We start from the raw sequence: 16,822 nt of genomic DNA, 5'->3' as shown, positions 1-16,822 counted from the left end.
AATCCAAATTTCATGCGGACCAGACACATTTTCTGAGATTTATCATATTAGTTTGGCAAAAATCGCTTGGGATACGTTGGCAAAAAAGCATAGCACGCCTAGAGGTACTGACTCAAGTCCCCCTCTCTCTCACACTCAACCGTGCAAATGCTCATAATAGTCGGCATGTTTTCTTGTTAATTCAATTCTGTCATCTTAAATTTTACCATGGTTTTAGAAATGTTCATTTGCCAACTTATTTTTGAATTAATTGGCATAGTGCCATGTCAGATAAATAAATTCATGAAACTTAGTTAAATAAAAAATATAACTAAAAAAAATAAAATAGTGGTGGCTATGAGCTAGTCCTCCTGTCACATAAATTTAAAAAGTATAAATATCTTATTAAAGAAGTTCTTGTCACCTAATGATAGTTCCTTTTATCTTTCAAAGTTTTGGTTCACAATGACTATTACTTATTCTTTTTCAGTTATGTTATTAAATCTAGTAATTTTTTTTTTCTTTTCCAAACGGGGGAGAGGGAACATGAGTTATTTATTCTAGTCCAATTGGTCGATTTTATTATTTTTGGAAAATCATTAGTTCAATAAATTCTTATTGGTTTTCTTGCAGGGTATAGTAAACTATGTAACCAAAATTAGTCTTGTTAGAACAGTTTCCGGTACGGTGTGAACTGTATGTTCTTCGATGCTCTTCACGCTCCCACGATCATTGCAAAACAACTAAAACTAAAAGACCCTTCCAGGGGTCTTGCCCCGATGCCTAAATTAGTTTTTGAGAGAAAAGTATGCTCAATGCATAAAATAATCAGTCTGTTATTTATATTTGGGATATGGGCCTATTTATAGGCAAAGAGATTAAGTCAAACTTGAATTAGGTTTTCTACTCATACTTAACCATGGAATTTGATTTGGCCTGGAGTCCCATCGCCATTCAATCTGGAGTAAGACAGCTAACCAAATTCTTCAAGGAGTCCTAATTGGACTCGGATTGTGAGTCATAACCCCCCAATTCGACTTGGAGTAAGGTTTTGATCCCGATTTTAAGTGGGATTTATTCCCAATAGTTACCCCTCAATTCCCTTATCCGAGACATATTCGGATAATGGGAATTCTATGTCTCTAAAAATTGGAGCATTGACTTCTTCCGAGGCTTGAACAATCTTTAGCTCCTGACCCTTAAAAGTCTCGGGTTCAACTTCTACACTTCTTGGGGATACTGGGCGTGTGATCACACCCGAGACATGTCTTTCTATCCTAGTGAATATCGACCAACCCCACTGCCTTCGGATTCCGGGGGTGACACTCCTTAGTAAATTTTGTTGAGAATATCTTTCGGAAATGTGTGATACCTTTGTAGTTTCTGAAAACCAGAAACCTGCAAACCCGAGGGTTAAATCCAACCCCATGCCTTCTCATTTTTCTTAGGGTTTTCTCCCTCTAACTTGAAAAACCGAGGGTTATCGGAAAAGCGAGGGTTACGTGAAAACTGAAGGTTGTCTCCCTTCCTTGTTTTCTCTGCAAGGTTTTCTCCCTGGACTTTCCTTACGGTTTTCTCTCGTCCTCGTTTTCTCTACAAGGTCGTCTCCCTGGATTTGCCTTATGGTTTTCCCCTATCTCCGAGGTAGCTCCATGCCTTCTTGTTTTTTCTTAGGGTTTTCTCTCTATCTCCATGGATGACCCTATTCCTCTTGAGAACCGAGGGTCGTCTCCCTTCATCCGAGGTTGGCTCCATGTCTTCTTATTATTGATAAGGTTGTCTCTTTGCCTTGTTTTCTCTGCAAGATTGTCTCCCTGGATTTGCCTTAGGCTTTTCTCCCTTTCTTGTTTTCTCTGCAGGGTTGTCTCCTTGGATTTGCCTTAGGCCTTTCTCCCATCATTGTTTTCTCTGCAGGGTTGTCTCCCTGGATTTGCCTTAGGCCTTTCTCCCATCATTGTTTTCTCTGCAGGGTTGTCTCCTTGGATTTGCCTTAAGGTTTTCTCCTTTTGTTGTTTTCTTTGGATGGTTTTCTCCATGGATTTGCCTTAGGGTTTTCTCTCATTCGTGTTTTCTTTGTAGGGTTGTCTCCCTGGATTTGCCTTAGGGTTTTCTCCCTATTTTTGGGCTTATTTCCTTGCCTCCTTGTTTTTTCCTCGAGTTTTCTCCCTAGCTCCTTCCTGCAAAAGAAGCGACGTCAATGAGTTCATGGTCTCCATACTCCCAAAATCTGGGGAACCTTCTGTCTGATCTTGGCTATAACCTCATGTTGCCTCGGTTCTCTATGCCGCAGACTCTTGCTTCTTTGGTCTTCTCTTCTGTCTATATGCTCCCGGGGATCATTCTCCTAATCCATTTCATCTCGTTTAGGAAGGTCTCGTGGATAATAATTTCGAGGCTGGTGGTCCTAACGATTTTGGGGCCTGTTATCCCTGTTGTTCCCTAATTGATTCCTTTGCTCTCCCAAAAACTGAACCAGCTTGCCATTCTTGATGAGCTTCTTGATTGGCAACCTTAGGGCTATGCACCCCTCAGTGTAATGACCTGGCTGTTAATGGAAATCACAATATTTGCCTTCATTCTTGTAAAGAGGATTACCTGGTATTTTCAGTGGTCGGCGAAACTTCGGATCTCTTTTGATCTCAATGAGGACTTCTAATATCCCGTCATTGAGAGGTGTAAAGTCATAGTCCTTCAACTTCTCTGCTCTTCCCTATCAGCTTTCCTGAAGTCTTTCATTTTCTTTTCTACGGCTATCTTCTGGGGTAGCCTCGATATGGCCATAGCCTTCAATGTCTCTTCCTCATTAATGAATTCTTCTACCTTATCCATCAGGTCCTGCAAGGTACTCGGTTGCTTATGGGCCAACATCTTCATCAGAGGTCCTCTGGTGAAATGACCGGATAGAGGGCAGAGAAGACCATATCCTCGATTGGATCTTCAACCGCCATCTTCTCTCAATTGAACCAAGCCATAAACTCCTTAAGAGTTTCATTGTTGTGCTGATGCAATGTTAACAAGTATCCCGATGGCTTCTTCCCTGGCCGCAAAGCCAGAAACTTCGTCAAGAATATCTTGCACAATTCCTTGAACTAATCAACAGAATTTGGGGGCAACTTCCTAAACAAGTCTCGGGCATTCCCAGAGAGACTAGATGGAAGGCCCGGCACCCCACTTGATCAGGTGTCCCTTGAAGATCTAAATAGCTCGAAAATTCTCCATGTGGTCAAGAGGATCTCCGTCTCAAGAGGAACTCAGGATCTAAGGGACCTTGAACTTTTTGGGTAGCTGGTAATTTTCTACCCGTCTGGTGAGGGGTGAGCCAATACCCAATACAAGCTTGTCCACAACTACATATTTGCTTTTATCTTCTTCTCCATCTCCATGTATGTGCATCTTCTCTTCAACTCAGCAACAATTCTGCTCAAATCTCCTCCATCTTCTTGTCGGTCTCCATGACGGTTGGCCATTCCGTTCCTTTGTTCCCGGTGATTTTCCTCTAAAAAATTGTCTTCTTGGTGATCATCCACTCGACGATCCTCCTCCCGACGATCGTGACTGTTGGCATGTTTGTTGCGCTCTTCTTCTTCATGCATATCCCAGATCACCTAGGGATGGGATTGTCCCGAAATTTTGAGCAGCAACTCCACATTCTGCCGTGTTAGGACTTCAGTCTGAGCTTCCAACGCTGTTACGCGGCCCTGATCTCCATCGTCCGGGGGGAGGGAATGGTGGAGGCTATCCATTGTTCTGATCTTCTAGGGGCGAATTAGGCTTAATGACTGGCTCCGGTTGATGTCTTCTCGGTCGGTTGACTCGGCCGCAAGAACGTCCTCTTTTCTGTAACATTTTTTTATGAGAAACGAATAATCGTTCCCACATACGGTGTGAAATTGTTGGAACAGTTTTTGATACGGTGTGAACTGCACGTTCTTCGGTGCTCTTCAAGCTCCCATGATCATTGCAAAATAACTAAAACTAAGAGCCCCTTCCGGGGTTCTTGCTCTGATACCTAAATTAGCTTTTGAAAGAAAAGTACGCTTAATATATAAAATAATCAGTCTGTTGTTTATACCTGTGGTATGGACCTATTTATAGGCCAAGAGGTAGAGCCAAATTTGAATTAAGTTTTTTACTCCCACTTAACCTTGGAGTTTGTTTTGGTTTGGGAGTCCTATCTCCCTTGAACTAGGAGATATGAATTAATTTAATAAAATTTTGCTTTTTGATAAGATTTTTCCTTCCAAGTTTCCTATGTACTGAAGAAGTTTTAGGTAGGTGATACGCTTTTTGTCGGTACTAATTCTACCGACCTTTACATATTGAGTTAATTCTGAAATTTAAAATCCAAACAAAAGAACATCCCATATATAGTTGCGCTGTTGATGTTAGAGTGCCTTCAAAAAACTTTAATTTGCAGGCAGCGGCCAAAATAGGAACGTTGACTATGTTCAGTATGAGGCCTTAAGAAAGGCTCTGAACCGTGGTGATTGGAATGCTACAGAGGAGTTCCTTAAGGGCCAACCGGGTGCAAAAATCACGGATTCAGGCGAGACGGCTCTTCACCTTGCTGTTGAAGCTGGGCATGAGCGTATAGTGGAGAAGTTAGTGGATGTAATGTCGGAGGAAGACTTGGCAATACAAAATAACTGTGGCAACACAGCTCTGGCTTATGCAATTAGAGAGGGAAACTACAGGATGACTGCATGCATGCTTGGAAAGAACAACAACTTGGTCAGCATTAAAGATTCGAATTCAGATATTCCAGCTAATGCCGCTATTTTCATTGGCCACACAAATTTGGCTCGATATCTCTGTTCTCTCACTCCATTGGAAAATCTAATGCAAGAAAAAGCCGTCAACGGTGCTACACTTTGTACCTGGGCTATATCTGACGGAAGTTTAGGTAAGAACCAACTCTTCGCCTAAGTCTAACAATATTCCATGGGTCGTTATTTCTGACGATTTGAAATTGTCGCAATATAATTCCCTTTTTGATCTAACAGATATTGCTTTGGATTTAATTCGGAAGTGTCCACGTTTGGCTCTTGTTCGAGACAAATATGGTGATTCCCCTTTGTACGCTTTGGCCGATAAGCCTAATGCATTCCCGAGTGGAGATAGGCTCGTGTTTTGGAAACGATGGATCTACAAATACTGTAAGTACCAATCTCTTTTCTCTTATTGCTTGTCATTAATATTTTCCGGGTCATACAAACAGCTGGCTAGGTTGGATATAATTTCTATATATAAAGATTACATATGACATTATCCAATAATGGATTTAGGCATCAGATCTTCTTCTTTTTCTTTTCGAAATTAATGAAGGAGTATGCTACCTAATCCTTTAGCAAGTGATTCCTATCAATTGTAATATGAACATACATGCGTTAAAAAAGAAAAAAACTAAATAAATAAAATTAACTCACAACTATAAATTCAAATATTCTAATAATTTCATATTTTCATACTTACAAAAGAAAGTGATACCAAATCTAACACAACACACATAAAAAAATAATTAATTATTTGTTATTATTACCCTTAACCCTTATAGTAAAGAAAAAAATAAGTTGGTATTTTTTAATAACTGATTTTATATTATGCAAATTGTTTATATAAAATTATTTTAAATTGACGAGGCAGTACTACTCATGTATTTTAACATAATCTTGAAAGCATAAACAAATGAAAAAATTGCATGTGTTGTTCAAATGAATAATGTATATGTCGCCAAGTCATTTTAAATTTTGTTTTACTACAGTTAATAGATAAATAGCATAACTACTAACTAGACCCACGTTTTATACCCTTAAATTATGAAATCTCAATGTACTGTATCCACATGTCGAACCAAAAAAGATAATGTGATGCTGATGCCTACTCCCCAGAGTCCCCAGACTCCCTCCTATTTTCAATACATATTTGAACAACCTTAATGTTATAACATTTTTCGGTACACTGTGAACAACACCGTTCTCAATTTTCTTCACATTCTCACGATTACTAAAAAACAATTAAAATTAAGAGAGAACTTGCCGAGATATCGGCGGAGTCTTACTACAATGCCTAAGTAAGTCTTCGTGACGACCTATTTTTATTTTTATTTTCAAAATACATTATCATAGTAGCATTACAATTTTTCATGAACCAACACAACTCAAACGCATCACCTGTCATGTGCATATATAAGTGCATATCACAGACTAAACACATTGCAATGGAAATTAATATAATTAATTAACAGTATTAATTACAACATCAGAGCCATTTGACTATCTATGTAATTAAAGCCTAACAAAGTATTAATTACATAATAATAAAAGTATGGCTATACAAAAAGGGTATCAAATGCAACACATGGCCATATATATAAAATATTCACTAAGAGGACTATCCACAAGTCCGACACAAACAACCGACCCAATAAGCTTCAGTCATAATATCCCAAATATAAAGCCACAAGGTTCTAATCGACTTATGCATTACCAATAGCCACAATATCAGCATCTATATGATCGTGGTGGTTGCCATGTTTGCATAGGTGGAATAATGAGTCCACTACTTTAGTAGTATAAAACTCACTAAGTTTTCCAATGAGCAAACATTTTGTTCTTCTACAATAGGTTACAATAACATTTACTCTTAGCAAACCACTTCTCTTCTTATAATGTTTCGTAGCTAATAAGATAAACATTGGCATCTTGTAACAAAAAAAAATCATTTATCTATATATTATGTGGCTTAGCTATAATCATATACAAGTTTTCCAAATGTGACGACCTTTTTTTTTCTTTTTCTTTTTCTTTTTACAAATATAAATGGATCATCACAGTGGCACAACAATATGTCACAAAACCAACATATGATACATATCCCATAATATATACCTGATATACAGAGTAAACATCTATACAGCGGAAAACATAACATCAACTGTTAATTACACAAAAGAGCTAGTATAACGTCTATCTGTTTAAAGCTTTAAACATAACATTACTTACATACTGAAAAGAATGACTAATCAAACACATGTGTCACAAGCGACACGAGCCATATACAGAATAACTATAAAAGTGGATAATCCAAGTCCGACAGAGCTACAACCCCAACGAAGTGCTTCAGTTGTAGTATCCCAAGTAGTTTGCCACTGGGTTGTCGTCGACGTCTGCGGTACCTGCAACCAAAGTATCAACATTTACATCGCCATGGTGTTAGCCACGACCGCGTAGGTGAAAATATGAGTTCACCACCTTAGCAGTATAATACTCACTAAGTTTTTGTAATGAGTCAATCCATTTATTTTATACCATACGTTTACAATAATAGTTACTATTGATGTGATGACTGATAGAGACACCGGTACCTATAAATTGAAAAGTCTACTATGATATAAACACATACATATATAGTAATTGACTTAGCTATGCTCGTATACAAGCATTCTACAACTTCGGGGAGCGCAAGCATACCTTTGACATCATAACTTGGTCAAACAAGTATACATATATTCCACTATGTCGGAGGACATAAGTATATAAGCACATCCAAATTAGACATCCCTTTAAAACCTTTGATATCATAACCTGATCATACAAGCATACATATATCCCACTATGTCGGAAGACATAAGTATATAGACACATCAAAATTAGACATCACTTAAATCATATGCATACTAGCCGAATACAAATATACATATGCACTTTCCCATTAAGACAGATACATATTAATACGTCAAGCTCAATTCACAAAAAACATCTATAATCTCATGTCATGCAATGTCTTCATAAAAGGGGACTAACTCTGGCCCATATTGTCATACTAGGGGACTAACTTTGGTCCATATTATTCTTTTCAGAGACAACTTCGGCTCCATTTAGTTTATTATGGAGAAAACTTCGGCTCCCTTAATTCATTGTGGAGACAACTTCAGCTCCCTAAATTTTACTTTTACATGGAGACAACTTTGACTCCACATTCAATGTATATATATAAATACGCGCATGCTCATGCTTCATGCTCTAATCATCATATATTTATCTCTACGTTCAAATGGCATCATGTCATCATATATTTTCCAAACTCATGAAAACATATCTCAAATCAACACTTCAATTTATATCATCAAAGCTCATAAAATCATTCTCAAATGTCATATCAAAACACATAATCATCAAAGCATAATTTAACATATTTGAATATATTGAAAACATCACAAGCATATACAATCATCAAATAACATTGGCTCGGGATTTCACAAAACATATCATTTCATTTGCATAAATCAAAGTGGGTTCTCAGTGAATAAAATACTCATTTTGGCTGCAAGATTTATGGCTTATGGAAGAATCTTCAACCAAGGCCTTGCTAAGTATCGTTGCATTAATACATTGCACGATACATTAACACAACATCCTTAACTTTAGATTCACATTTAATTCCTAAATTGCTCAAGATCTAGACCTATGAAAAACCCATAGAATCTCTAGGGTTCCAATCAACTACCCAACAACACAAAACAATAACCCATAAGATTTACTTAGGGTTAGACACTTGAAATCACAACTTAAAAACAAATACCCAAAAAGCTAGGTTTTTTTAAAACTTACCAAAATTCACCAAAACACAATCCGAAGCTTGGGGAACGTTTAGGAAGCTCCAAAATGTGTAAATCCTAAATAATAATGAAAGATTAAACTCAATCTTTCAAGAATCAACCCAAAATCTCAAAAGACAAGGGTTAATGAAATTACCTCAAACCAATCAGTCAAAACGTAAATCTCTTCGCATAAATCACATTCTCGATGTTAGATTTGTGTTATGGGGCTTAGGTTTTCGTGGATCAAGGGTTTTAGATGAAAAACCTAAGGAAATGGCGTGGGAAGGAGGAAAGAACTGGAAGAAATGAGCCAAAAAGACACATTTTCAGTTTTATATCGCGCAATGTCCGAACACAGTAAGTGGCTGTTCGGACACGCGTTGCAAGATTCGCAACACAAGTTTCTGCAACTTGTGTCTAGACACAGGGTTGTGCCTGTTTGAACACAACTTGCAAAATGTCTATTTAGACATTCTGATTGACCTGTCGAGATACTAGTTTTGGCCCGTCCGAACACGACTTTTAGAAACTCATTTTTGAATGTTTTCTAAGTGTTTTCTTGCAATTTTTGCTAACTCTATTTATTTAATCTAATTTACATTCTAGACATCTAATTAATATCTTGGATATTACACCAAATCTTCGAAAACTACAAGCATATGAAAATATCTAATTAATAAATAAACGATATCACAACTCAACTATACTCGTGTACAAGCTTTTCAAACCTTCGAAAAATACAAGCATACGTATACATCTAAGCATAACATCACATATAAATCATATGCAATCTAGCTATAACAATATACATATGTTCTATTCCATTCAAACTCGTATGCATATAGGTATGTCTAGCATAAAATCCTACATAAATCATTTTATGCATTCCAGCTGTTACGATATTCATATATACTCTATTCCATTCAAACACATACATATATTGGTACATCTTGTCATGAAAACCATTATAAAACATGCCATACATCATCATCGCGATATGCATGCTTTTCATTCATTTTCTTCACATATTGGTGCCGAAGGGTACGCAGCCCAATGATCTTTCATTTCATAGTGCCTAGGGATACGTAGCCCAAGGGTCTTGTTTCATGGTGTCGAGGGGTACGCAGCCCAACTGTCTTTCATTTCATAGTACCCAGGAGTATTCTTCACAAGGGTCTTATTGCATGGTGTGACGACCCCTTTTTTTTTTTTTTTATGTATACAAACATAAAACGAATCATCACAGTAACACGACTATTTGTCGTTCAGCCAACATATGACACATGCCCCATAACATGTACCTAGTAAATCAGAGTAACATCTATTTAGCTATGTAGCGAATAACATAAACCTGATTAGCAAAAATCATAACATCTACCTCTATCACAAATTAATCATAAACAAAGAGCCACATAACATCTATCCGTTTGAGTCTTATCAACATAATAATTACACAATAAGAATGGCTCGACAATACAAGTGTCACGGGCGACACAAGCCATATATCAAACCTATAAAACAGTGGACACCCGCGGTCCAGCAATTACGATTGTTGCGGCAAGCTTCAGTCATAACATCCCAAATACACTGCTACCAAACCATCAACTATACCGGTATACATAATACCGAGACTTCAGTGATTCAGTGATATAAAACTGAGTTTTCGCAAAAAATCAATTTTTTTTCATTTTAGTCTTGTGAACACTATAACAGCTATCAACTTTATAAACTTTTGTTTGAAAACCCCTATAACTGATGTAACAAACGCCGACTAATATAAAACATTTAAAGCATACTACACAGTTGATCTTATACATAGAAGTTCCGTTGTTAGAAACAACTACATACATTCTCACTTACTATAATACTTTTGATTTAGTGACTTAAGCTTACATACACACGAGGGTGCTTGCATGCACGTAGACCTTAAGGTATAAAACAGTGACATTTAAATCATGCAACCATCCGATATAAATATACATAAGCTCTTTCTCATTGAGACTCTTATGCATACTAATACGTCTAGCAAAACTACTCATAGTATAAAAACATCACTCATAAAAACAATGTTATACATGCTCATGCAATGTACATGCTTATTGTTTTATGCCTTGGGATTTTAACCCAAGTATAGTATTTCAAGGGAATCTAATCCAAATAAGCACCTTATGGGAATTGAACCCATGGTGAAGTACTTCTTGGGAATCTAACCCAAGTACTAGTACCTCAAGAAAATCTAACCCAAGTAGGCACCTCATGAGAATCTAATCCACGTAGACACCTCATGGAAATCTAACCCATGTATAGTTTCCTGTGGACTATGAACCTCACTTCGATGTACGTTTAGTGCTCATATGCTTATGCCTCATGCCTTAAAACAATACATTTCATTTCATGGATCATATCTTTAAATCATGTTTTTGATATAAATTCATAAACACTTTAACACATCAACTCATCAATCAATATTTGCGTAATTTAAATCCCAATAACAGCAAGCAATCAAACTCTTCAAATCAATTCAAATCACACTTTCATTCATGCATCATTTCATAAACATCATCAATATTTCAAGATAATTGAAACTACTTAAAACATCCAAAACATAGTCAACATATTGTCGGTTCGGTAATAAAATCATATATCATTTGCAAAACTATTAAATATATAAAAGTACATTTTTCTCATTGAGTAGAATATTCACCTTGGCTGCATAGGATTCATGACCCGAATACTCCTGGCCTCCATGTTCTAGTTACTTGGACTCTACATTGGATAATCAAGTTGAAGTCTGCAATCATGACACGTTCCTGCGAATATTTATGACGTCAGACTAGCTATTGAATCCCATACTCTTATGACACATAAACTACCCACGTACGCACACGTCGTATTCCCTACTTCTAAAGCTAGCTAGGTACCTTAAGCTATTATTATGTTTACCATTGGTTCTTGGTTCTTATTATATCTTGCTTATTAATCAGAATATGCATTTACTATTTTATTTGCCTACTTATTATTGTTAAGTCATATTATTATTGTTAGTCCTTTTTATAGCCTATTGCTTAATTTATTAACATAGCATTATATATTGGACTCTTATATATGTTTATGTATATATATAAATATATATACCACACTTAATAGGCTTAAACCTAATCCGATGAAACGCCTGAGTACCAAGTGTACACGGATAATTGAATTAGTTACTAAGTTGTCACATAATGAATTCAAAGTACATTTATGTATTTCTTTAAGTTTACTAACTTACACTAATTAATTTAGAGTTATTTGGGTAATCTATAACTTTTATAAATTCACATCCTAATCGTTGTCTCCTATGATGTAAATCTTAGGCTTTAGGTTTGTAACTTATTTCGTTCCTTATCCTTATATACAATTACTAATATATTTAATACTTTATCCTTATTAACTACTAACCATGTAAATAATTTAGATTTAGGACTTTAATCTTATTTAACACACTAACTTAATAAATCATATTAGTTTAGATTTCAATCTCATAATCTATTTATATAATCACTTAATCTATTCATGGATTTATTATTCCATTATGTTATCGTATTTTATTTACCTATCTACTCATGTTCTTTTTACTCATTTATTTATATTAGTCATTATCTTGCTCATTAAACCTCTTACTAGTTTATAACCAACTCAACTCTTAGGTTAAATCTAAACTCATAAAATATAATCCAAAGCCAAATAGACACAATCTCATCCATAAGCAAAACAACCATCAGTAACACTTCCAAAACCACCAATATCACATACACATATCCAGTCATTTCCCTAAAGAGGATTTAATAACCATGAATTTCTCTCCAAACAACATTTCACCCACACCCACAACACCATAGGGAATAATTCCAACAATAGGCAACCCATAAACATTAAACTCATTACCATGAAACCCAACAACAAAGATACACCCATTAAAGCCTCAACTCACATTCATAAACATAATACTCAATTTACAACTCTCAAAACCATATTTGGGTTCCATCAAAACTGAAAATTAAATATGACTTCTAATTTAACAAATGTGTGCAATAATGTGCAACAAAATATCATAATACAAAATATAAAGAGACAGATTTTTGTTGACGAAATGGAAACTCAATTAAGAAAAAAATCACTCCAAGACAGCCATGCTGACACGTGGCACAAGGGGGATCTCCTTTTTTATTTTGAAACCCCAACTTCCATAATTACTACAGGACCCCACTTTAACTAATCCTATCATTTAACAATTATTATTTGACCCCACATTTATTCAACTACATTCTACTTATACAATTAATTATTTATTACTCTAGGACTTATTATTATTATTATTCATTATTCTTATTCCAATATTTACTTTAAACTCATTTTGTTTCCATAATATAAATAGTCACTTAAAATCTAACTATGGGTCCCGTCTAATTAAAAAATATGATTTATTAATTGCTAAGTTCTTATTTATTTTCTTGGTCTTTACACATGGTGCTTAAGGGTATGCATCCCAAGGGTCTTTAGTTTAGCGTTTTGTTCCATGTACATGTGGTTTCATGACATACAATCATTGTGTCCATACTTTCACACACTTATGCATCAATTGACATCATGTACTTCTACAACCTGCATTTTACAAAAAAACGTAAGTAAAAATTTCGATTTTGCATGTGACGTTACAACGTCATCAAAGTTATAAAATAGCAGTGAAATATAATTTCTACATAAAGACTTGGGAATTATAACACAATACATTGAGCTGACTGAAATTCTTCTAGACATTTATTAAGTCATTTAATTTCCTTTACACTAATTATAATAAAACATGTGTCATATATGACACGAAAAAATACATGAAAAACTTACTAAATACAAGTAAATTACTAAACATGTTACATACAAAATAGTACAAACATTGATAATTACAAAACACTAAAACCTAACTACAAAAGCTTTTAAACCTCTTAAGCTAGCAGTTAATCCAATCCATAATCTTCAAAACCTGTAACAATAAATATATGATAGTGGATTCTTCCACAATCACATACTGAATTTGTGTGAGTCAACTGACTCAATAATATCATGCTTATTATTTATTTAAGAGTACATAATGCAGTGGTATGATGACAATTTTATATGCAGAGTCTTAAACAGTTTAATTTAGTTCTTTCACTCCACTTGTATTGAGCCGTCACTCGATTAGCGGCTATCCTCAGAGTCGTCCCCCTACATTACTTTTTATTAACATAATTTCGTACAAGTTGAGACCTCCATCTCCTAGTACTTTGGGAGCCGTCCTTTTCCAATATGATTATTATGGTTTCCAGATCAGGAATTTCCTCATCTGAACCTTTGGGAGCTGTCCTTTCCCAATATTAATAGATTCATTATTTAAACATTATGCACTATTATTTAAATTATAAACATAATATTATAAAAACAGCATCATCAATAAGTAAGTTATACTTACTGCCCTTTTTGTACAATTCTCAATTCATCATCTGCATCAAATATATATGTGTGCATAGAAGATCAATATCATTACTTTTAGAAATTCATACTTAAACACAAACCTTAATCACACAGCATTATTACTACAAATTAATTAACTCAAGAACTCCAAGGACAACAATCAACTATAAATTAGTAACTGAATTTAACAAAATATATCAAATCAACCAAACCATAAAAATCATGTTTATTACCTTTGAAAACAATTTTAAATAAAACTTCACAAACACCCAATTTCATCCAATAATCAGTAAATCCTAAAACATATTACATGGCCAAAATTATTAAATCAAAACTCCTTGCAAAATCCAGTTGACTTGAAGACTCAAAAATCACTGTTTAATTAATTTTGAAAGCTCAACCTCATAGGACCAAGAACAGGAAAAATACATCAAAATAGGGAAACCGGGTTTCAAAGCTTAGTCCAAATTGACAACTCATGCAGTCAATTAAAATAGGTATCTAACTTCAATCAAAATAATATCAACAACATCATAACAAATATAAGACCCAAATCAACAACTGGTTAAAACAGGGAAGAATACCATAAAACAAATCACATAATCACCAAGAAAACCCAACTCTAGATCATCACTACTGAACTGGAAAGACAGCCCAAAATCAATAACAATCCTAAATCAGCCCACCACGGCCTACCACAGTAAATATAACTAAAATCCACAATATCACAATATCCATAGTCAGCCATCAAGAATCCAAAACAAGGAAATCGACATCAAAATTACCCAGGTTCAACCCATCAAAACACTACACCATCGTCCGATTGAAAACCCAAAACACCCAATATCTAGACATCACAGTAACCGGCCGAAACACCCACACGCAGAAACTATAAATCAAAACAGGGGATCTTCCACCAAAAATCATCAATTCCTAAATACCCAAATTACAAATCGTTACTCAAACCATACACGGCCAAACACACAAAAAAATCCCAGGAACCCATTCGACCACTCCTCCACACACGCTCCTAGTCGTTCGATCAAACCCAATTACACAAATTCAACCCAGAATAATTAATCTCAAAATACCCAAAGGACTAACCAAATAAATCACATAAAAACACTGAATTTACCTTCATATATTTCTGTTTAGACAAAGGAATATCTACCGGAAATCGTGTCCTCTGGCTCCACCGGCGACGGCCAACACCATCCAGGGAGGATCGGACCTCCGATTAGTCTCTGGGCCCTTCGGGTTCTCTGAATCCCTCAGGTTCTCTCTTGGTTTCATCTCTCCCTCTGATATCCGAATCTCCCTCTCACTCGATGTCTCTCATCTCACGGTTCCTCTCTCTGCTACTTAGACAAAGAAGAGAAAGGAAGGAAGAAGAAGGATCGGGTCACGGGTCTCACGGATCCTCCGGTTCTTCTCTCCCGATCTCTCTATGCGTCTCTCTCTCAGCTCTCAAGTCTCTCCCTGATCTCCCTCATTCTCTCAACTTCTCACTCCCTGTATCTCGCTCGATTACAAGAAGAATATAAACAAAGAAGAGAAAAGAATAAAGCAGAGGAGAAAGAAAACAATAGAAAAGAGGAAGAGTGCGTGAGTATTTTTTTTTTTTTTTAAGTGGGCAGTGGGTGCTTCCTTTTATAAAAATATTGATTAAGATATTTTATACGTAAGTTTTATGAGAAATTTCTTTGAAAATTTAGTTGTTAAGTTTTGTAAAAATATTTCACAAAACTTCCTAATTACATTTTTATTACTGATATTTTTCAAAGATATTTTTATATCGAATCTTTACCATTTTAATCTAACTTATTAAGATTATAATCTAAGTCCATTTTGAATCTAGTTCGTTTCATTGTTAATAATATTATTATTCAAATAATATTATATCACTGACAATATTATTATACTAAATAATATTGTGGCAATAATAAATAATAATATATACAGTAAATATTAGACAATTATATTATACTCACCAATTTACTGAATAGTTAAATCGGTCTATTTATTTAATCAAATCACTAACTAATATTATTAGAGTCTAATTAATAATATTCTTTATTTACAAAAATCATTGTTTATAAATAAATGAGACTAAGAAATTTTTATTTCCATAAATATTCATATATTTCTTATTAATTATCAGGGATTTGATATTGTGTTTGAGACCACATACTTTATTAACTATTGGGTGTGAATACTGTTTTCTCTAGAATTAAGTCGTTCGAGCGTCGAGTCTTGTGGATCGAACATCAATTCTAGACTTGTCTATTTTATTCAGTCTTAAATTTTAATTTAAAACATTTTTATTTTATGACTTAAAATTTGAGGCGCTACAACTTCTCATGTAATTTTCAAACATATCATGAAATTCATAAATCTTATTACAATTCTCAATTTACGTACCATACTTTAAAACTCATACACCACGGATTGTATACCTGCTGTTTGCCACATGGACAGAAAACTAAAAGGGTCTCCTCAAAGGGGTCTAGCATATATATCATGAATCCAAAAATGAAAAAGAAAGATAAAATGAAAAAAGAAAAGAAAAGATAGCCTTCAACACTCCAAAATGTATTACTTTGCTTATCTAGTCATAGAAAAATATAAAGAGCATTTATTTAAGTGGGGTCCTAGTCTCATTTGCACACATATATCCAATGCTACAACAAACTATATGATAAAGCCAACTTTCTAAGGTATTGAAGAGTTATTTATTTAATCTTTTGTGTTGCT

The 16,822-nt window shown here is 35.0% G+C and overlaps 1 long non-coding RNA gene across 1 annotated transcript; it reads right to left on the bottom strand.

Annotated features, from left to right (window-relative positions):
• Positions 1 to 6,824: 6,824 nt before the first annotated feature.
• On the bottom strand, positions 6,825 to 15,675 carry LOC133880424 (uncharacterized). Its single transcript, XR_009902272.1, has 3 exons — positions 15,204 to 15,675; positions 11,283 to 11,388; positions 6,825 to 7,153 (listed from the first exon to the last, which is right to left on the bottom strand). It is a non-coding gene; the product is annotated as an uncharacterized LOC133880424 (long non-coding RNA).
• Positions 15,676 to 16,822: the final 1,147 nt, after the last annotated feature.

This window comes from Alnus glutinosa, chromosome 10, assembly GCF_958979055.1.
Source record: "Alnus glutinosa chromosome 10, dhAlnGlut1.1, whole genome shotgun sequence".
In the NCBI taxonomy this organism is placed as follows: domain Eukaryota; kingdom Viridiplantae; phylum Streptophyta; class Magnoliopsida; order Fagales; family Betulaceae; genus Alnus; species Alnus glutinosa.
Note: the sequence above shows the minus strand (reverse complement) of the source record. Positions and strands in the feature narration are given on the sequence as shown.